This window comes from Vicia villosa, linkage group LG4, assembly GCF_029867415.1.
Source record: "Vicia villosa cultivar HV-30 ecotype Madison, WI linkage group LG4, Vvil1.0, whole genome shotgun sequence".
In the NCBI taxonomy this organism is placed as follows: Eukaryota; Viridiplantae; Streptophyta; class Magnoliopsida; order Fabales; family Fabaceae; genus Vicia; species Vicia villosa.
The window spans coordinates 43842298-43864682 of NC_081183.1; the positions used below are offsets into that span (position 1 = coordinate 43842298).

Genomic DNA, 22385 nt, shown 5'->3' on the forward strand with positions numbered 1-22385 from the left:
TTACTGGTTAATAATCATCCCATGCTCACTAGAGCCAAAACAGGGATGTCTAAACACAAAGCCCTCATTGCCACGACCTCAACTGAACCCACCACTGTCAAACAGGCCTTGAATTCTCCTGAATGGGCACAAGCTATGACACAAGAGTTTAAAGCTCTACAGGCTAATAATACTTGGACCTTGACTCAGCTCCCTCCTGACAGAAAAGCTGTGGGTTGCAAGTGGGTTTTCAAACTTAAGTAGAATGCAGATGGTACTGTCAACAAACACAAGGCACGGCTGGTTGCTAAAGGATTTCATCAAGAGCATGGGTTTGACTTCACAGAGACATTCTCTCCTGTGGTCAAACCAACTACCATCAGGGTGATCCTCACTTTGGCACTAACATATCAATGGGATATTCAACAAGTGGATGTCAACAATGCTTTCCTAAATGGTGTCCTTCAAGAGGAGGTCTATATGACACAACCTCCAGGGTTTGTTTCTGCTGACAAAACTCTAGTCTGCAAACTCCACAAAGCTCTCTATGGGCTCAAGCAAGCCCCTAGGGCCTGGTATGAGAAACTCACTCAAGCACTCTTGGAATTTGGATTTGTTGCTTCTAGATGTGACACCTCTCTCTTTGTATACTCTAAGCGAGGTATCTCTCTTTATGCCTTAGTTTATGTTGATGATATTCTTCTAACTGGGTCAAGTACTACTCTTGTTCATGAACTTATTAACAAACTCCATCACAAGTTTGCTCTGAAAAAGCTTGGCAGACCTACATACTTTCTGGGAATTGAGGTTCAGTTCAGAGACAATGGCACCATTTCCCTGCCACAAACCAAGTATATTAAGGACCTCCTAAGCAAAGCCAAAATGGTCAATGAAAATGGAGTTCCTACCCCTATGATGAGCACCTGCAAGTTAAGCAGACATGGCACGAATCTCTTTTCAGATCCTCACTTATATCGCTCTATAGTAGGAGCCCTTCAATATGTCACACTTACACGCCCTGATATAGCCTTTAGTGTCAATAAAGCCTGTCAGTACATGGCTAATCCGTTAGACACTCATTGGTCTGCAGTTAGGCGAATCCTCCGGTACTTGAGCGGTACTGCCACTCATGGGCTTGTTCTAGCCCCTTCCGTCTCTGGCTCTAAGTTCTCTATCCGCGCCTACAGTGATTCAGATTGGGCTAGTGACCCGGATGATCGCAGGTCTACTTCTGGCTCGTGTATTTTCTTTGGCCCTAACCTGGTAGCCTGGAGCTCTAAAAAGCAATCCCTGGTGGCTCGTTCCAGCACTGAGGCGGAGTATCAGGCTCTAGCTCATACGACTTCAGAAATGTTGTGGCTGGAATAACTGCTTGCTGAACTTAACATCACGTTTCATGCTCCTATTTTGCTATGTGACAACCTCAGTGCGGTTTTGCTATCTCACAACCCATTCCTTCATGCCCGTACCAAGCACATAGAGCTGGATATACACTTTGTCCGTGAACGTGTCGTGGCCAAACAAATGCTTATTCAACATGTCCCAGCCGCTGCTCAGATTGCTGATGCGTTGACCAAGCCTTTGGGATCTGCTGCATTTGAACTTTTGCGAAACAAACTCAAGGTTCTGCATTCTCAGCCCCCTTGAGTTTGAGGGGGGATGTTAGAGATATGCATATTATGCATATTTAAAGGCTTGCTGACTAGATAAATAATGCAACTGTTTCTGTTAGTTAGTTACTCTACTAATACTGAGCTGGCACAATGTATATGGCTGTATATATAAAGCTATCTGTACACGTATTGTATTATCTGGTTCACACAATATAGAACCTTATCTTCTTAGAGCTTCTTCTTCTCTCATTCTTCAATGGAAGGTTCATACACCTTCAACAAAGAGCCAGTGTTTGTGTTTTTAATCCCTTTTCATTCTCCCTTACCTCTCTCAATCTAAAGAGAGATCCAAAGTTAGTGGAGAAATTAATGGAAAAGTTAGTGGAGAAGTTAGTCTTCCTATAAATCAAGTTCTAAAAATTAAAGTTTATATAATTTCTTAGTTCAAACGAGAATCCTAGGTTACCCAGTTGGAATATTGGGTCTATGGATATTGAATGTCATGACTCGAGTTAATGATAAAATTCATGATTATCCATAACCCCTACAAGCATGAGATCGATAAAGGCAAAATGTTTAATAAATCATGATAAAATCTATAAAGGTCCATAGTCCATTTAACTCTGCCAAATATGTAGGTTATGAAATTCAAAGTTATAATATTGGATTGGTGTGTAAGATCATCATTCATTTAAAAAAGAGTCAAATATATGTCGTTGAATATTTATGAAAAAAAATATGAAACACAAGTTCAATAGCGGTAGTTAACAACGTTGTTTGGAACATTAAGTTGTTAGCTTGGAGATGGTCTTTTTGTGGAAAAATTACTCAACCCAATTATTCTTTCTACGAGTTTAGTAAGGAACCGTTGTACTATATCTCGTAATTTAATTGGTTTGTAATTTTTTTTTGGAGGTGTTTTCCCGTTTTCACTTTTTGTATTCGGGTTGGAGAACCCTTAGTTCTCCCTTTAATGATATCTTGATTTCTAAAAAAAAAATAAAAAAATTATAAGTAAAATAATGATCATAAATTAATAAAAAACACAAAGACAAGGTTATCTTTTTTGAAATGGTTTTACTATGGTAGAAAGGTAAAAAAATAGAAAGAGTAAGGAGAGTGTGGTCTGGTTGGCGGTGATATGGTCTTTGTGGACGGTTAGGAATGGAATCGTTTTCAGAGGAGATACTTGGAGTATTTATGATATAGTTTGGGGGATAAAAGCGTTAGTTTGGCGTTGGGCTTTTGTGGGTAAAATTATACAATCCAATTGTAATTTTTACGAGTTTAGTAGGCTCCCTCTTTACTATTTGTCGTAAGAGGCATTTGGCGTATAATTTTTCTCCCCGGGTTTTTTAGCTGGGAGTGGTTGTATTTTGTTTCGAGAACTTAGGTTCTCTTCTAATATAATCCTTGCTTATAGAAAAAAACACGGAGACAAATATTTTTTAATAAATATTTGAAAACTACATTATAGATAGATGTCAGTTTGGACTTTTTAATGGGGATCCTTGCAGAAATTGTCCCGTTCAGGACCCCAAAGATGGGAATTTTCCTCCGCGAAGGCGGGGATGAGGAGAAAAATTCTCCTGAGAGCATTTCGAGGACGGAGACGCGGAATACATCTCCCGCCCCGCTTACTATTTTAATATAGTTAATCTAACATATATATATATATATATATATATATATATATATATATATATATATATATATATATATATATATATATATATATATATATATATATATTTAAGATTAGATTTTTTTAGTCATTTCCTTTATTTTTTATATTAGATTAGGTTTTTTTATTCATTTCCATTATTTTTATATTTAAAAATAAATAAATATTCATATATTTAATAAGAGGGAGAAATGTAAATATTAATACCCTAAAAAATTTGAAGGATTTCATTTTCTTCGACCAGACACTTAGAGTCTCAGACGTTAGACTCGTTATTTTTTCTTCGAACCTCCATTTAGCTTCCTCTTCCAATTCCATTTTCTCTGCCAGTGAAAGGGCTCACCATCGTCCATGATCTCCTCTGTTTGGTGGACTACCATTATTCTCAGCTTTTACAATTTCATCAATAAGGTTTGATTTTCATAAATATGTTCATGGCATTGTTTATAGGAAAAAATAGATTGTTTCTCCTTGATTCTCATAAATCTGTTGATATTAGTGTTTATAGCAAAAGAGTAGATTGTTGTTCCTCGATTCTCATAAATTTGTTCATGTAATTGCTTATAGGAAAAAGTAGATTGTTTTGACTAACGTTAAATTAAATTGTTTATAAATTTTAGAGTTATCAACTGATTTGCATATAAAAAATATATAAAATAATCAAAAAATTTAATATAATTCTATATATATAATTAATTGATATATGTTATTGTTTCTAATTGATATATTAAACAAATTTAAAATTTTAAAAACTAACTAGATGAAAAGTTACACTAAATAAGGTATCATATATTTAAAAATATACATCATGCATTATGAAATATACGAAATGCATCATATATTTAGAAATGTAAGATTTTTTATTAATTATTTTGTATGTGAATTTCATGTATTCACTATTTCATATATTTATTACTTTTTCATATATTATTATTTTTGTTCTACTTCCATGCAGCCTTTTAAAATTTGTGTTTGTGTGGCAGGTTTTTGATTAAAAAAATAGTTGGTGAATTTCAATCATCTAATAGTCCCAATGTTGCTTTGGAAAAGAATGAATTTATATGGAAAATAATGAAGTTTCACTCACACAGAAAGTTCAATTTACTCCAAATGAAATAAATATAGAAAGTTAAGATCCTGAAATTCCTGTTGTACCCACTAAAAGTCCTAACAAAAAGGGATTAAAATCATATGCTTGACCCTATTTTAAAAGGCAAAATATAGGAGACCTTTGGAAAATTATATGCAAATCTTGTGATAAGAAACTTGGTGGTGATACAAAAAATGATACGAAACATTTATTTGACCATATTAGCATATGTCTAAGACGCATAGAGAGAAGTCCAAAACAAGCCATGTTTAAAGTGACAGAAAAAAATCCGGAAACAAACATGAATCATTTGTGGTATGAAATTATACATTTAATCAAGATGTTTTTAGGAATGAACAAACATGAATCATTTGTGGTTGAAATTATAGTCATTCTCTTCAACATTTGTTCAAGATAGTTTTTTGCAATACCACAAAGAGTGACATAATGAAGTTGTATGTAAGTGAGAAGACAAAGAAAATGAAAATACTTGCAAAAAATAAAATCCGTATTGCAATAACTACTGATATATGTGGACTTCTAACAATCAGAATAAAGGATATATGTCTGTTACAGCTCATTACATTGTTGAAAATTGGATTTTGCGTAATTGAATCATTAGGTAACTTCTTCCTTCCATTTATGTTATTATTATAGTATAGTTATTTTATGTGATATTTATATTATTTTATTTTTAGGTTCATTTATGTCCCTACACCGCATACTGTTGAGGTCATTTGTGATTTTTTGGTAGATAGTTTAATGGATTGAAATATGGATAGAAAATTGTCAATATTAATCGTAGATAATTGTAGCACCAATGATGCTCTGATTGACCATTTGATTGATAAGATATCATCTTATTCCTTCCATTTAAGTTATTATAATATTATAGTTATTTTATGTGATATTTATTATAGTTTATTTTTAGGTTCATTTATATCCCTACGCCACATACTGAGGTCCTTTGTGTTAATTTGGTAGATTGTTTGATGGATTGGAGTATTGATAGAAAATTGTTACCATTAACCGTTGATAATGCTCTAATTGACTATTTGAATGATAAGATGTCACCTTCTTCTTTTGTTTTAAAAGGAAACTTTTTTCATATGCGTTGTTGCGCCCACATATTAAACTTGATAGTGAAAGATTGCATGCAAACAAATTCTAGTTCAATTAAAAAGATTAGGGAAAGTGTCGTTTTTTGGGTGGTAACACCAAAGAGGGAGGAGAAGCTTAAAAAAACTTGTAATCAATTGAACATGACTTATGAAAAGAAACTTGCACAATATTGTTGAACAAGATGGAACTCGACTAATTTAATGCTTGCTTTTGCATTGCCTTATGAAGAAGTTTTCAAACATTTAAAACAACGACGTGATTCCCAATATAAGTGTGCACCAATCGAAGAAGATTGGAAAAGGGTAGAGACATTTGTGACATTTCGAAATTGTTTTTTAGTGTCACTGATTTGTACTCAGGTACTAAGTATCTAACATCAAACATTTATTTTTCCAAAGTTTGTCAAATAAGACTAGCTTTAAGAAAGTGGCAAGATTCTTCAAGTTATACTATACAAAGTATGGCAAGAAGTATGATAGTGAGGTTTGACAAATATTGGAGTATGATAAATGTTTCTTGCACAGGTACGGTATAGTACGCGCATTTGTTTCCAAAATAAAATAAAAATTAAATTAAATTTTTTAAAAGAGATAATAAATAGGGGCCTATAACTCTTTCAATATATTAAAATATTTGAATGAATAATATATATTTTGTATATAAATATTATTTTTGTTTTGGAATTATTGTCCTCAATATTTAAATCAATAGTAAAGTTGTTCTATTATTATTCAATATTTTGATAAGTAACTTTATGTTTCCGTTAATATTCAATACTTTAATCAATAACTTCATGTTTCTGTTAATATTCAATATTTTAAACAGTAATTTCATGTTCCTGTTAATATTCAATAGTTTGATCAATAACTCCATGTTCCCGTTAATATTCAATATTTTGATTGGTAATTTTATGTTATCATTTATATTCAATAGTTTGATCAATAACGTCATTTCCCGTAAATATTCAATATTTTAGTTAGTAAATGTACGTTTCCGTTATTATTCAATATTTTAAAATATTGAATAATAACGAAAACGTAAATTTGATAAGTAACTTCATGTTTCCGTTAATATTCAATCTTTTGATCAGTAATTTAATATTTCCGTTAATATTCAATATTTTCATCAGTAACTTCATGTTTTCATTAATATTAAATATTTTGATTAGTAACTTTATCTTATCCTTTATATTTAATATTTTGATCAATAACTTCATGTTGCCGTTAATATTCAATAGTTTAATCAATAACATCATCGTCTCGTTAATATTTAATATTTTAATTAGTAAAATCATGTTTATGTTTATTTCAATATTTATATCAATAACTTCATGTACCCTTTAATATTTAATATTTTGATTATAATTTAATATTCCCTTTAATATTTAATATTTTGATTAATAACTTCATGTTCCCGTTAATATTCAATATTTTGATTAGTAACATCGTGTTTCCGTTATTCTTTAATATTTTGATCAATAACTTCATTTTTCCGTTAATATTCAATTATTTGATTCCTAAATTCATGTTCCTGTTGATATTCACTATTATGATCAACAACTTTTTGTTCTCATTAATATTCAATATTTTTATTAGTAACTTCATGTTTCCCTTAATATTCAATATTTTGATCATATTTTTAAAATAGTGAGATATTATTTTAAGAAAAATATAAATTAATTTAACCAAAATAGTTTTACATCAATAATATATATATTTATATTTTCCATAAATTATCTTGAAAGTGTCCATATCTTGAATTATTAGATGCATAAACAATTAAAACATATATGTTCGTACCATATTATTCTATATTTAAATCTATAGTTTAATATCAGTACCATATATGTGTATCATATTAGTACCGTGTTTAAAAAAATAAGAAATTAGGATTTGAATTAACAATATCTTTTTCCCGTCTATAATAATAAATATTATTTTTGTTTTGACATTATTTATAAAAATATATGAATCAATAGTAAACTTATTCCCGTTTATAAAAATAACTTTGGTTAAAAATATTTGATGATAATTAATATATTTTATAATAATAAAATTCTAAAATTGACAAATTATAATGAAGAAATATTCAATAAAATTATATTATTCAATTAGTGATAACTATTTAATACAATTGATTAAAATCGATTTACAAATCAAATATATTATTCCATATATACAAATATTTGAATCACTAGTTAATTATTCTTATTTTGAAATTATTTAAAAGAATATATAAATCAATAGTAAATTTATTCTCGTTATTATTGAATATCTAAATAAATGTGTTAATATGAGTACCATATGTGCATACCATATAAGCATAATGTGTATCTGTAATATATTACTAGTGGGATATCATTGCGTTCGCACGGGTACCGGTACGGTACGGACATTTATTTTTAAAATGTAATAAAAGAAAGTCAAATTAATTTAACCAACAAACTTTATTGTTTTTAACAAAATAATAATTTCGTGGCTATATTTTTTGTATATATAAATTTTTTAAATGAATAATCTATTTTTTCGAATATAAACATAATATTTGTTTTGCTTTATTTCACTACAAGAAAATTGTCATATATCAATGGAACCTATTAGTGACAACTATAAAATCGTAGGTATAGACTCCTTTTACCATACATATTGTTTAGTGACCGTTGGTATAGGTCTTGCTTATCTTTTAGGTTACTAGTGATAAGTAGAAATAAGTACCATATTTATAAAAAAAAAACATAAGAATGGAAGTAAATATTAATATTTATTATATTAATTTAAAAAATGAAAAATTAATACTATTAATTTATCCAATTAAATATAATTTTATAGGCCATTTTAAAAAAACTATTCAAATAAAAAATTCAGGTTATATATTTTGAAAAACTCTGTTATAAATTTTTGTGAACATTAAAATATTCTTTAAGTTACTTAAATCTGTTACTCAAACCCTTTTCACAAATGAAAGAGGGAATTTCCGCGCTCAAATTTTAGTCATCCCAGCAAATCTTTTCACAACCCTAACCTAAAACCCTTTCAGCTTTAATTTGCTTGACCTTCTTTAACCCGCCGTTGCGTCTCCTCACAAGAGTTAGAATTTTTTTGTCTATCTTGGTACAATTATCGGCAAGTGAACTTATGGTGGTTGTTATGAGTCTTATATCAAATCTCAGAATCGTAAAATGATTTTTCTCACTCATATTATTATGTGCAAAGAAACTCAGTGAAGGTAAGATGTTTGTTTCAATTTGGGGATTCGGAGTTTATTTATTTTAAAGCCCGTGAAATCATTTGTTGATTGTGTTTGTTTTGATTTTAGGATTTAGTTTTTGTTTCTTTTATGTTTGTTGATTTACAAATAACAGGTATCTCAAGATTAGAGACTCCGCGAGCAGGTTAGCTTTCCTTCAGTTTGAAGTTTGTCTGTTTCGATTGGATTCATCTAACCAGCCATAAACGGTTGATCGTTGTAAGATTCTTAGGGAGTACATTTTGTGCTCCTTTTTAATATGAAATTTCATTGCTTATCAAAAAAAAAAAAATCTAACCAGCCATTTGAATCTTATCTGTAATATCTCTTTCTCTCTATCTCAATAAATTATTAGCACGTCGCTTTACGATTACTGACAGATGATTTATTATATTAATTTTTAGCCGAATTATGAAGAAATTGTAGCAAAGTGACATTAGATTGAGAGCTATATAGATTGTTTCATTTCAGTTTTCTATTTGGTTGAACTTAATATTTATTGGTGTTACCTAAATATATGTGGAAATAAAACAGAATAACACTAACAAATAATTATCAAAATTTATCTATCAAATATTATAAATTATGAATAAATATAACATAAATATATTATATCTATATATTGTAAAAATATTATTATAGAGAAATTAAAAAAAAAAAGTTTTTGTAAAGTTTTAAAATCTAAATTATTAGAAAATTAATTAAAATATTTAAATAAATGTTTTGGATGGATGGATATCCATCCACTATAAAGATGTTAATGGATGGATTGGATTGGATTTTAACCTTAATGGATGGATTGGATTGGATTTTTTAGATGAAGATTTAATGGATTGTTAATGGACTAATGGATTGATTGCATCCATCCATTAGCAATCCAATCGATATCCATCCAATCCATCCATTTTGCCACCCCTACTCTGGACCCATTTCGTGTGGCAGTAAGGTATGGTTTCAACAATAGATTATGATTATTGAAATATTCTATAAGTGTGATACAATTGTATTAAACATATGGAAATACATGCATGTCATCCTATTTAAGTCTAACTATTCTAATTAAAGTTTGTATACCCATTATTATTTTGTTTATGTTTAACAAGGATAGTTGAGTTGAAGGATCACCATAATTCAATAGTCATAGAGAAAGAGAGCAACACAAAATTTATGTTAGAGGCAAGTATATTTTTTAAATTGAATTTTTTTCGTATAATTGAAGAATTTAGAGTTATGGCTACTGATCATAACATGATGTATTCAAAGACGTAATGTTGTGGATTTCCTTATCAGTGCATTTAATCTTATGAAAGGATTTCCATGAGTTAATATACAATGTACTTTAGATTTAGAGTTAAGGATTTCATTCCTATATAACATGCAAGTGAAATTTAGATATAAAGCTACAAACTCGATAACATGCATGTGAAATTCACAACCAGACATTAGTTTAGAAGCTAGTAGTGTGGATATTCAAATGGAGCTTCAACAACTCTTTCATTTAAATGGTGCATTTGATTTGACACAAGTAATTAGATTGGACATTCAGTTTGAAATGCATGACTATATAAGTATATATCCTCAACAATTATATATTTTGATGAGTCCTGCATCTGCATCTGTTCAGGGGCTTACTAGTTGAATGGAACAGAAGAAAAGTAAACGAGAAAAACGTGAGAGTTTCAGTAGTACATAGCATGGTAAGCTAAAGGAATTATCATATTTATAGTTTGTAAATATACTTACTCATTTGGTAATTTGTATTCTGAGACTCTTTAGATCCTACTAAGTATTATAGAATTTGTTGTGCTATGACTTGATATTAACACAGTAAAGTGATATTTTGACCTCTTATTAAAATAGAACTTAATTTACAGTGCTAGAATATAAAGGTTGAGTTAGTATATAGAAGTTATTATTCTGAAGTTTTATTTATCTGTTTATATTACTTGACCTGTATCGATCAAACCTTGTAGTAAAACAAGCAATTTATCCGTGGACGCATGCCAAGCTACACATTTTTAACTCATCTCACCACAACAACGGTGAGAATTTTGTTTTATTTGTGTTGTACTGAGCATATAAATTTTTCTTTGATTCTTATCACATGGTAGGGACGCGAGCCAGAAATTTTAAATTATAGGGGCAAAATTTATATATTTGTTATGCTAAAAATATAATAATTGTTTTTTTATAATTTTTTAATATTTTAAAATTATTAATGGTTTTTTTATTATCTGTATATAGTCTTACAACATATTTTATCTTGATAAAATAATTGATATTATATAGATCATTAAATTTTAAAATGATAGACTCTTTTAGATCATTAGATTTTAAATCTTGATAAAACTTCCTGCATATTAAAGGCTTTTTATCATTAATAGACTATTTTAGAGTAAATTTTAAAATGAAATAAATATTGTATGTAATATATACTATGATTACTATAAGAGTTAATACCATTTTTCACTCATGTAATATAGGCGAAATTCGTTTTATCCCTTAGTAATATTCTTTTTTTAGTTTCCCCCTGTAATATATTTTTGTTTGGATTACTCCCTAAGCTTGCAATTTAAACATCAAACCTAGAGGGGAAATCAAACAAAAAATATTACAGGAGTAAACTTTACGGTTAGGGGGCCAACTTTATAACGGAGCAAAAGACATGGCATTTTTATATTTTAAGGGGGTGTTTGAAAAAAAGGTAAGATAGAAAAAGCAAAATTCGCCTATATTACATAGTAGTTTTGTATAATTAACCCTTACTATTAGTATGGAATGGAGGCAATATATTAAAATTGAGATTTTAATTCTAGTTGGGGCATGGGCCTACATAGTGGTGTATGTAGCTCCGCCCCTATCACCTGGTGTTCTTATTTAGCTTTTTTAAAGTTGCAGTTTATCTTACTCCATTTATTTTAATAGGAAGAACTAAACAAATACAATAATGAGGCAAAAACTTCTCAATCGGTTCATGCATTGAGGAAGATGGAAGAGAGGAAGATTAGAAACAACTTTTATTTTATATATGTTTTTTGTGTTGTTGTAATTGTAAGATTTGTTATTTTGATAATATCAATGAAATTTTCTAATTTGATGTTGCTTTAAATTGTATGCTGCATGTAGAAAGTATTGCCAAAATTTAATTATTAAAAAATAATAATTATAGGAAAAAAAATATTTGTAAAAAAAGAGACATATACCAACGGCTAATTTCTTCCTATACCAACGAAAATACGGGGGTTAAAGTTATTAAATAGTGTAACTAGCCATTGCTATATCTCCGAAGTTTTGTCCAACCCTAACAGTTGTTGTTGGTATAAGATATTGGGACGGAAAATTGTTGTTGGTATAGCGAATAATAGTTGACGAAAACAAATGTCTGTTGGTATAAGTTTTTTGAACAATTACCAACGCTTTTTAGACCTTTATCGACCGAATATTACCGTTGGTAAATGCCAAATTTTTTGTAGTGTTGATATTTTCAGTGAAAAAACTTAATATTTATTGAATACATCAATAATATAAAAACTTGTTGATAGGTAGTTGTAATCTAATGTCATATTTAATTTATTAATAGTATTAATTGTGATATTAATTTGGTTATACTAAATACACTAAAAAGATTTAAATATTTTTTAATAAAAGAAAGATAATGACATAACAAATAACAAATGACAAATGCTAGTAGGGATAGCAATTGATATGGTATGAGTATGGTACTATAGTACTCGTTCCCATATACGCAGTTTAAAAAATCCCCGTACTCGAGCCCATATACGTGTGGACACCAACGTTTGAGCCTGTTTCCGTGTCTTATGGATATGTACATATCCATACCCATACCCATTGTCGCGGGGAAAAAATCGTTGATGAGACACCAGATGCCTTCTCTGGGCTCGAGTGCTCAAGAAAATGATTTTTCTTTGTTTTTGTCACGACCAAACTTTTTATTGTTTCCAAAACAGGAAAAGGGAAAAAGTTGCAATAACCCTAAAAGAAATGCAAAGCAAATAACACAAAATTAAAAGCAATGCAAAAGTGGGGGAGAGATTCCGGGTAAGAGGGTTGGTTATACGAAAGGAAGGTATTAGCACCCAACGTATCTATAGTACTCTATAGGTTTCTTTGTTATGTTTGTTTCATTCTATGTTATTGGGAGTTCTTGTGAGATAGGTGGGACCTAAGGTGTTTGTTTGATTATGCTCGCAAAGATCATCGCGATCCTCTGCATACATATCCCTTAGAGGGAATCAGAGCATCTGTAGCTCGGGGTCTACGGGTGCTAAGGTTTGAGTGGTTTGAGGGAGAAGTTTTGCTCGCCAAGGATACGACCTTGTGCCAACGTATTCTCAAAGGGATGTTGAGAAAGTCAGAGCAATCGTAGTTCCCACTTATGCTAGTGGAAGCAAAGGATAAGAGACAAATGTCATCTTAATGCTCGATGTATCTAATCTATATCATGACATACATCTGTTTGATTTTTGTTTGAAATCTTTTCATTATAAGACCTGGGCTGTGCCACTTATGGTTCTTAGAATGATAAAGATGTTTTTGTTTAGCCAGCCTTGTGGCAAAAACAAGTTTGATTAGGCAGCCTTGTGGCAAAAACTTTTGATAAGTCAGCCTTGTGACAAAAAGCTTTGATTAATCAGCCAGCCTTATGGCAAAAGTTTCGACGAAGTCAGCCTTGTGGCAAAAACTTTGATTAATCAGCCAGCCTTGTGGCAAAAGGTTTGATTGATTAGCCAGCCTTGTGGCAAAAAGAAGTTTGATTGATTGATTGTGATGATATAGATGAGATACTCCTATCATAGAGATGATAAATGTCTAATCTCCTAGGGTATTTGATTTGGATATTGGGGATGCTTATAAGAAGCCCGTGGGTCCTTGTACGAAGCCCAAGAGGAGGCTATCCGAGGGTCCTTGCATTGTAAGCCCAAGAGGAGGCTATGGGAGGGACAATCGAGGGTCCTTGCATTGTAAGCCCAAGAGGAGGCTATAGGAGGGACAAGTCGTTTGTACAAAGCCCAAGAGGAGGCATGGTATAGTTGGTTTGAGCTCTTAGAGTGATTTCACCAAGAAACCATACTCTATGTCCTAACCTAAACTAGGGAGATTCTTTGCACGAAGCCCAATAGGAGGCTATGGGGAACCTAGTGTTGTACTAAGTTGAACAAGTATATATAACATGATCACAAATATGAACAAGTACGAACAATTATTAACAAGTACATGAACAAATATGAACAAGTATGAACAGTTATATATGACAAGGTGTGTGTATACAATGGAGTTTATGAAGGAAATATACCTGTAAGGATGATCCGTTTGTATACACGGGGCTCGAGACTTATACTCGGAGAGAGGCCCATTGAGTTTATTCAAAAGCTATGTAAACAAGTATTTACAAGGGAGGTTGGGACTTATACCTACATGGAGGCCCATGGTATTTTTGAGAAGATTTAAAGAAAACCTTCATTTTTGATTTGTTATTCGAGGTCAAAAATCAAATTGATCGAGGTATGTACAAAAAGGTGTATGTACAATGAAATACCTAATCTCATGTAAGGGAATGGGACTTATACCTATGTGGAGGCCCATGTTTTATTTTATAAAACATGGTTGATTGTTTTGTTAAGAGACGCGAGGTTTAGTCGTTTGAAAACAGTTTGAATGTTTTGTTTTGAAAGAAGTTTTCTGTTTAAAGAAAAACTGTACAAAGAAAAAGGAATGGGACTTACACTCTCTAATATTAGAGAGGCCCATATTTTGAAAATGACTTGATCAATCAAAAAGATTTAATCAAGAGTTTTTTGAAAAGAAAACCAAAGAGGAATGGTTTATTGTTTTGAAAAACTGTGATCGTTTGTTAAAAAACAGTTTGAATTTTGACAAAAGTCAACTTAATTAAGATAAAAAAAACAAATTTTATGCTTAATTAAGATCTGAGAGATTAGGGTTTGATCACAAAAATAATTACAAGTGATTAAGTTTGAAGAATCAAATGAAAAATAATATTTAAAGTATTAAAAACACTTAAAAACAAGTAATTTTAAACCTAATAAAATGTACCAAATAATAAATATTTTTTGTGATTTTTTTTATATTCATAAAATATATATATTAAATAAAGAGTGTACAAAAAATAAAGTGAAAATGAATTAATTTGATTGGTTAATTAATTAATTAAAGTTGTGAAGAAAATGAAGAAAATAAGTGTTAAAAAAAATGGTTTTGTCTTTACAAGGGTTTGAACCCACGCCCTTATACTTGTCAACCAAAACAAAAGCCAACTGAGCCACGCTTGTGGCTTGTAAGTAACACGTGTTTGATAAAATATATTTTCCAACCAAAATTCAAAACTTATGAACCAAAAAACGCGCCAAGAACACAACCCCAATTTGAATTTGAATTTTCTGAAAACTGAACCAAATTGATCAAGTGAAGGGTCTATCTCACTCGTTTTTTCACGAGGATCATGATGGTGTCCTCATAATTCATTTATTTTTTCTCTAAGGTAATCAATTTTCGCATGAACATGAAGAACCCTAAAACTGAATTTGATCTTTAAATGATGTATGTGCAAGTTATAATGCAATTGATTGAGGGTTAATGATCCTCATATGTGCAGAAACAAGATGGTAAACCAGTTTTTCATTTATGATGCATGTATGATAGAGTTTGAAGTTCATAGCACTTACCTTCAAAAACAGCAAAACTGGAAATTGAATTCTGCAAAAGAGAAGTTCCAGTTGTTGTTTGATGATCTGAACAACTTCAATGGACCTTATGGAAGGTGTTTGAATGCTTGGAACGATCTGAATTCACCTGAGCAAGGCCATGGAACCCGATCTGCAGTATGGCTTAAGTGAGGATCAAGCTTGATGATTTTGATGTTTCAGATCATGGATGATGATTGGAACAGTTCATATGAAGTATATGGATGATGTTTAGAAGGTTAGTTTGGACATAATTGGCTTGGTATGAATTTTGGCATGATAAGGCTCTCTTTATGCATATATGGAAGTGACGTAGTGATTTTGAAATTTAGGTGTTTTTGTGAGGTTTCAATGGTTCAAACAACTTCCATATGATATTTGGGAAGTGTTAGAAGCATCATTTTGCTTAGAACTTCAAAGGTTGAGAGGTTGAGATTTCTACCTCTTTGAAAACTATGAAACTTGCATTCTAAGAAAGGAAGAGAAAACCTATGCTTTGTGAGGTTTTGGTGTGATTTTGCATAAAGTTTGAACCTCTATTTATAGGCCAAGAGTTCTAAATTGTAAGACTATACAAGTTGATCAGAGAATGGTGGTTTGGCATTTGGAGATAAAATGGAATCTTTGCATTCAAAACCATAGCTATGCTCCATATTTTTTCATGCTCTTGGACATTTTGGAAAGCTCATGTTATGTACTTCAAAACCTTAGTTGAAAGTTTCTTCAAGACCTTTAAGGAAATTGGTGAAAAAGATCCATGAACTTTGAAGAAAATGAGATTTTAAGTGAATTTTTCAAAAGATACCAACTTTGAAGCTCCATATCTCTTAAATGGTTGATCTCATGGAAAACAATTATATGTGACAAAGTTGTTCATTGGATCAAAATCTACAACTTTCATGTTGGACGTTTTTTTAAGTTTGTAGGTGAAATTTTGAGTTATTCCCTTCCAAAGTTTGGAAAAAACCATTGAAAAACACTTAGAAAATTTTCAAAGTATGGAAAGTCAAACTTTTGACTTTTTGATTCTTGATTGATTTTCTTGATTTTACTTGATCAAATGACTTCATATATCATATATTGATGATTTAAAACTTCAAAAGTCATGGTTGACCAAAATTTCCAATAAGTCAATGGTGATTTTGTACAGTTGACTTTTTCAGACGAATCGCGTTTATGGAGATTTCAAATGAACCAAGCTATCCTCACCAAATGAATGGTATGAATGGATCATATTAAGTTATTGGAGGACCTTGAGCCATGGTTTAAGTTGTGGCACCATGTTCTGATTAAAAAGTCAGTTGTTCAGGTGAATTAGGTCAAAAACCCTAATTGTCGACCTGTTGAAATTGATGACTGTGGATCTTGAATTGAGATACAATTTCCATTGGATATTGTCATAGGGATTATTTGAAGATGATTGAAACCTTTGAGTGATTCCTTGGAGCTTTTTAGGGTTTCCCAAATGTGATCCCTGATTTTAGTCCCTGATAGTTCAAAACCCTAGTCTGATGATTTGAAATTTCACTGTCGATCAATCCTTGTGTAGGAGATGTCTTAAGCCAATAGATTAAGTCAAAATGTTGTACTTGGGGTCTTGAGGTCATGTCCCAAGTCATTAGGTCAAATTTTGAGCAAATGTCAAGAGTTTGCTGTCTTCAGTCAAAACCCTAATTTAGTTGATTCAAGGCTTTTGAGCTTGTTGAAATGAATCTTTGAGGACCAAATGTTGATTATTGATGAAGATGATTCATTTGAGATGAAGGGAGAACAAAACCCTAATTGATTTCTACTTGTAATGATGAGTGATTTCTTGATTAAACCCTGCTGAGCACAAGTAGCAAACACAAGCTATGCAATTTGTTAGAAATGCAAATGATGTATATGCAAATGATATGAGGTGGTATCTTAGGTCAAAAATTGGGGTATGACAGATGCCCCTATTTAAGTTTCTTCAACCTGAGATATGAAGATTTGAAAATCTTCGTTTTGATAGGGTGGAAGAGACTTAAATATCAGAAGACGCGAATTTTGGACCTAAGATACCAAAATTGCGAATGATGCAAGGATACCTTTACTGAGGGGATACCAAGAACTGACTACACTGGGGACAAGAGATTGGGAAGGATGTCTCAATCCGTTTTAGAAAGAGAATCCGTTTTTTCTTTTCGGGAAAGCAAGTGTATGCTTCACCGGGGAAATGACAGCTTTGTAAAAAAGCTTACCTATCGACATTACCGACTATCAGCACAGTGATAGACTTGTTAAATAATGCGAAGATGAAGGGTATGAAACTATATTACCGACTATCAGCATGGTGATAGACTTGACATGGTAAAAAGAGTTTCAAAGGTTCGGTTAATATTACCGACTATCAGCATTGTGATAGACATGATAAAGTAATATAACCAGAACAAAAGGTTACCGACTATCAGCCTTGTGATAGCGGTTTTGAAGACATGATCAATTATCAGCCGAGTGATAAAATGATCCTGGAGACTTCGTTAGGGAAATTACTGGTTATTCAGCCTTGTGAACAGTAATAAGGCCCTGATTGCCAAATGGTCTTCATGATTCATTTCCTTGAGAGGAAAAATCTTTTGAAAGAAACATAAACTGCTCAGATGATGAGGCTATTGTTTATGGTTCAACTTTTCTCGACTCTATTTGGGGAATCAAAATTTGAATCTCTGGTAAAGACAATGCTCTATCCAAGAATGAACTGGAAAGAAACAGTCAAACAAGACTTTGCACCCATGAGGAATGAACTCAACTAGGGATTTTCTCCTTCATCGTAAGAGGAAAAACTGAAGCAGCCTTCTTCCACGAGGAATGATCTCAGTGGGAAATTGGAGAAAGAAGATGTTCTTTCTGCTTATGGGTGACAACCTACTGGAGGGATGACACGCCCGTACCAATTTCTTTTGGGATAGGTATATCCTAAACAAGTGTTTTCGAAGCAAACATTGAAAAATGCAAGAGTGCATAAATGATGCAAATATGTATGGATGATGAATGTTATGAATGTCGCATGCATGCTAACGATACTGACAGACAAAGAAGTGTATATTGGAGAGGGACCAACGTCGCAATATAACCAGATACTCGGTAAATGTTCTTCAACACGGTGCAGATAACACGGGTGATGAATGGTGTTGCGTGCTTCCAACTTCTCTGGGGAAGATAGGCATCTTTTCTTATTGAGATGGAAGAACTTCTTCACTGGGGATAAAAGAACTTCCCTACCGCAAGAGGCAATTGGTTTAGGAATTCTTTCTTGTGATAAGAATATCGTTGCCTCATGATCTCTTTTGTGGAAGAGAGCAACTCTCCGAGAGAATCCTTTTGTTCATCCTATGGAGACAGCTTATTGATACTTCCTTCTGTTGTTCACAACTCAAAGGAAAGTTTCACTTTTATTTTGAAAAAGAAAAGTAAATTCATTTAAAACTTATTTTTTTCTTTTTTTTTCAAAAGTGAATAACACAATTAAAGCGTCATTTTGCAAGCTAAAAGAAATTAGAGATTGCAAACAAATGGGCACAAGGCTCAAATTTATTTAATAGGATGGTAATCAGCTAAAGGCGTGATTCCATGGAGTATTTACAAGAGTTGGAAATGGTAAATATGCGGAAAAGGCTACATTGAAAGCAATAACCACTATTCTCCCTAACAACTTTAAGTTCCAACTGTGCTTGTTGCTTCAGATTGGCGATGATTTGATTGAAGATCCCTTGATGAAAAAGACTCTTCAGGTGATGAAGTACAGACTGATGTAGTTACTTTGTCATAAATCCTTAATTTTTGCCTAGATTGCCCTTTTAGGTTTTCAATCTACCAGGATGAATTTTTCTGTTTATTGTCTCTAATTTTTGCCTGGACCGCCCTTTCGGGTTTTCAGTCCACCGAGACGCTCATTTTTGCCTAAGTCGCCCTTTGCAGGTTTTCGACTTACCGAACTGTTCTTTTGTCTTTTTTAGACAAAGTATTTCTTGACTGCATCATCATTCACAGGATGTGGGAGTTCATCACCATCTATGGTTGCAAGAGTCATGGCGCCGCCAGAAAATGTTCTTTTGACAACATACGGGCCTTCGTAATTAGGATACCATTTGCCCCTAGAATCTGGTTGAAAAGACAAGATCTTTTTAAGCACGAGGTCGCCTTCTTGAAATTCACGAGGTCGAACCTTTTTGTTGAAGGCTTGTTTCATCCTTGCTTGATATAACTGTCCATGACATAGAGCAGTCATACGTTTTTCTTCGATTAAGTTCAACTGATCGTATCTGCTTTGACACCATTCAGCCTCTGATAACTTAGTCTCCATGAGGACTCTCATTGATGGTATTTCAACTTCTACGGGGAGCACAACTTCCATGCCGTATACTAGAGAGAAAGGGGTTGCCCCTGTTGAAGTACGCACTGAAGTACGGTACCCATGTAAAGCAAATGGCAGCATTTCATGCCAGTCTTTGTAAGTGACGACCATTTTCTGGACGATCTTCTTAATGTTCTTGCTGGCGGATTCGACGGCGCCATTCATTTTTGGTCTGTAAGGAGAAGAGTTATGATGCTCAATCTTGAATTCCTCACACAATTCTTTCATCATTTTGTTGTTTAAGTTCGAACCATTGTCAGTAATGATCTTGCTGGGAACACCATATTGGCAAATGATGTTATTCTTGATAAACCTCACAACCACTTGTCTTGTAACATTGGCGTAAGATGCTGTTTCGACCCATTTGGTGAAGTAATCAATAGCCACTAAGATGAAACGATGACCGTTTGAAGCTTTTGGTTCGATCATTCCGATCATGTCGATACCCCACATGGAGAAAGGCCATGGAGATGAGAGAACGTTGAGTAGAGTCGGTGGCACATGGATCTTATCTGCGTAGATCTGGCACTTGTGACATCTCTTCACGTGTTTATAACAGTCAGATTCCATTGTCAACCAATAGTATCCTGCTCTTAAGATCTTCTTGGACATTGCATGCCCATTTGAATGAGTTCCAAAGGACCCTTCATGCACTTCATGCATTAACATGTCTGCTTCGTGTCTGTCCACGCATCTGAGCAAAACCATGTCGAAATTTCTTTTGTATATCACATCTCCGTTCAGGAAGAAACTGCCAGAAAGTCTCCTTAGAGTTTTCTTATCTTTGTGTGATGCCCCAAGCGGGTACCCTTGAGTTTGAAGGAAGCGTTTGATATCGTGGAACCACGGTTTATCATCGATGACTGCTTCAGTTGCAAACACATAGGCAGGCCTTTCAAGGCGCATAATTATGACTTTAGGCATATCGTTCCAGTGATTGACTTTGAACATGGAAGATATAGTAGCCAAGGCATCTGCCATTCGATTCTGATCTCGAGGTATATGATGCAATTCAACCTTGTTGAAGAAAGTCAACAGACGTCTTGCATAATCTCTGTAAGGAATCAAGCCAGGGTGGTAAGTTTACCATTTATCTTTGATTGGTCACGAGGGCTGAATCTCCATATATGTCGAGGCTCTTGATCCTTAAGTCAATGGCTTCTTCGAGACCCATGATACAAGCTTCATATTCTGCGACATTGTTGGTGCAATCAAATAGTAATCTGGAAGAGAACGGGATATGAGTACCCTTGGGAGTGATAATGACTTCCCCAATTCCATTGCCAAAAGCGTTTATTGCTCCATCGAAAATTAGGCCCCATCTTGATCCAGGATCAGGACCTTCTTCAGGTAACGGTTCATCATAATCTTTCATCTTCAAGTGCATGACATCTTCGTCAGGAAAGTCAAATTTGAGAGATTGATATTCATTAATTGGTTGATGCGCCAAGTGATCGGCGAGAATGCTTCCTTTGACCGCTTTTTGGGCACGGTACTCGATGTCATACTTGGATAACAGCATTTGCCATCGGGCAATCCTTCCTGTTAAGGCAGGCTTTTCAAAGACGTACTTGATTGGATCCATCTTGGAGATTAACCAAGTAGTATTGTTGATCATGTATTGGCGGAGACGTTTTGAAGCCCAAGCCAAAGCACAACATGTTTTTTCGAGCATGGAGTAACGAGACTCACAATCTGTGTATTTCTTACTCAAGTAATAGATGGCATGCTCCTTCTTACACGTTTCATCTTGTTGTCCAAGCACACAACCCATGGATTCTTCCAACACAGTAAGGTACATGATTAATGGTCTTCCTTCAACTGGAGGAATCAATGTTGGTGGTTCTAACATGTACTCTTTGATACTGTCGAACGCTTTCTGGCAATCTTCAGTCCATGCAACCCCTTGATCTTTGCGGAGAAGCTTGAAAATTGGACCACAAGTAGCAGTCATTTGAGAGATAAATCTGGAGATGTAGTTCAATCGTCCGAGAAATCCTCTTACTTTCTTTTCAGTTTTTGGTGCAGGCATTTCTTGAATAGCTCTGACTTTGTCGGGATCTACTTCGATACCTCTTTGGCTGACAATGAAACCCAAGAGTTTTCCAGATCTAACCCCAAAAGTACATTTGTTAGGATTCAAGCGAAGCTAATATTTCCTTAGTCGTTGAAACAACTTCAAAAGGTATTCAATATGTTCTTCTTCTGTGCTGGACTTGGCTATCATGTCGTCCACATAAACTTCAATTTCTTTATGCATCATGTCATGAAAGAGAGTAGTCATCGCCCTTTGGTAAGTTGCGCCTGCATTCTTTAATCCAAACGGCATCACTTTGTAGCAAAATGTACCCCATGGGGTGATGAAAGATGTCTTCTCCATGTCTTCGGGAGCCATCTTGATTTGATTATAACCGGAGAAATCGTCCATGAAGGAAAAGAAGTTGAACTTAGCGGTGTTATCGACCAGCGTGTCAATATGTGGTAATGAAAAGTCATCTTTTGGACTGGCCTTGTTCAAGTCACGGTAGTCAACACACATCCTGACTTTTCC

General features: G+C 33.1%; 1 long non-coding RNA gene across 2 annotated transcripts; it reads left to right on the forward strand.

The window, feature by feature from the left end:
* Nucleotides 1-8453: 8453 nt before the first annotated feature.
* LOC131599112 (uncharacterized) lies at nucleotides 8454-10872 on the forward strand. 2 transcript variants are annotated; one of them, XR_009282567.1, is made up of 4 exons: nucleotides 8454-8713; nucleotides 8850-8879; nucleotides 10359-10431; nucleotides 10708-10872. It is a non-coding gene; the product is annotated as an uncharacterized LOC131599112 (long non-coding RNA). The 2 variants fall into 2 exon arrangements; XR_009282566.1 differs by lacking the exon at nucleotides 10708-10872 and having other exon boundaries at nucleotides 10359-10690.
* The last annotated feature ends 11513 nt before the right edge of the window (nucleotides 10873-22385 follow it).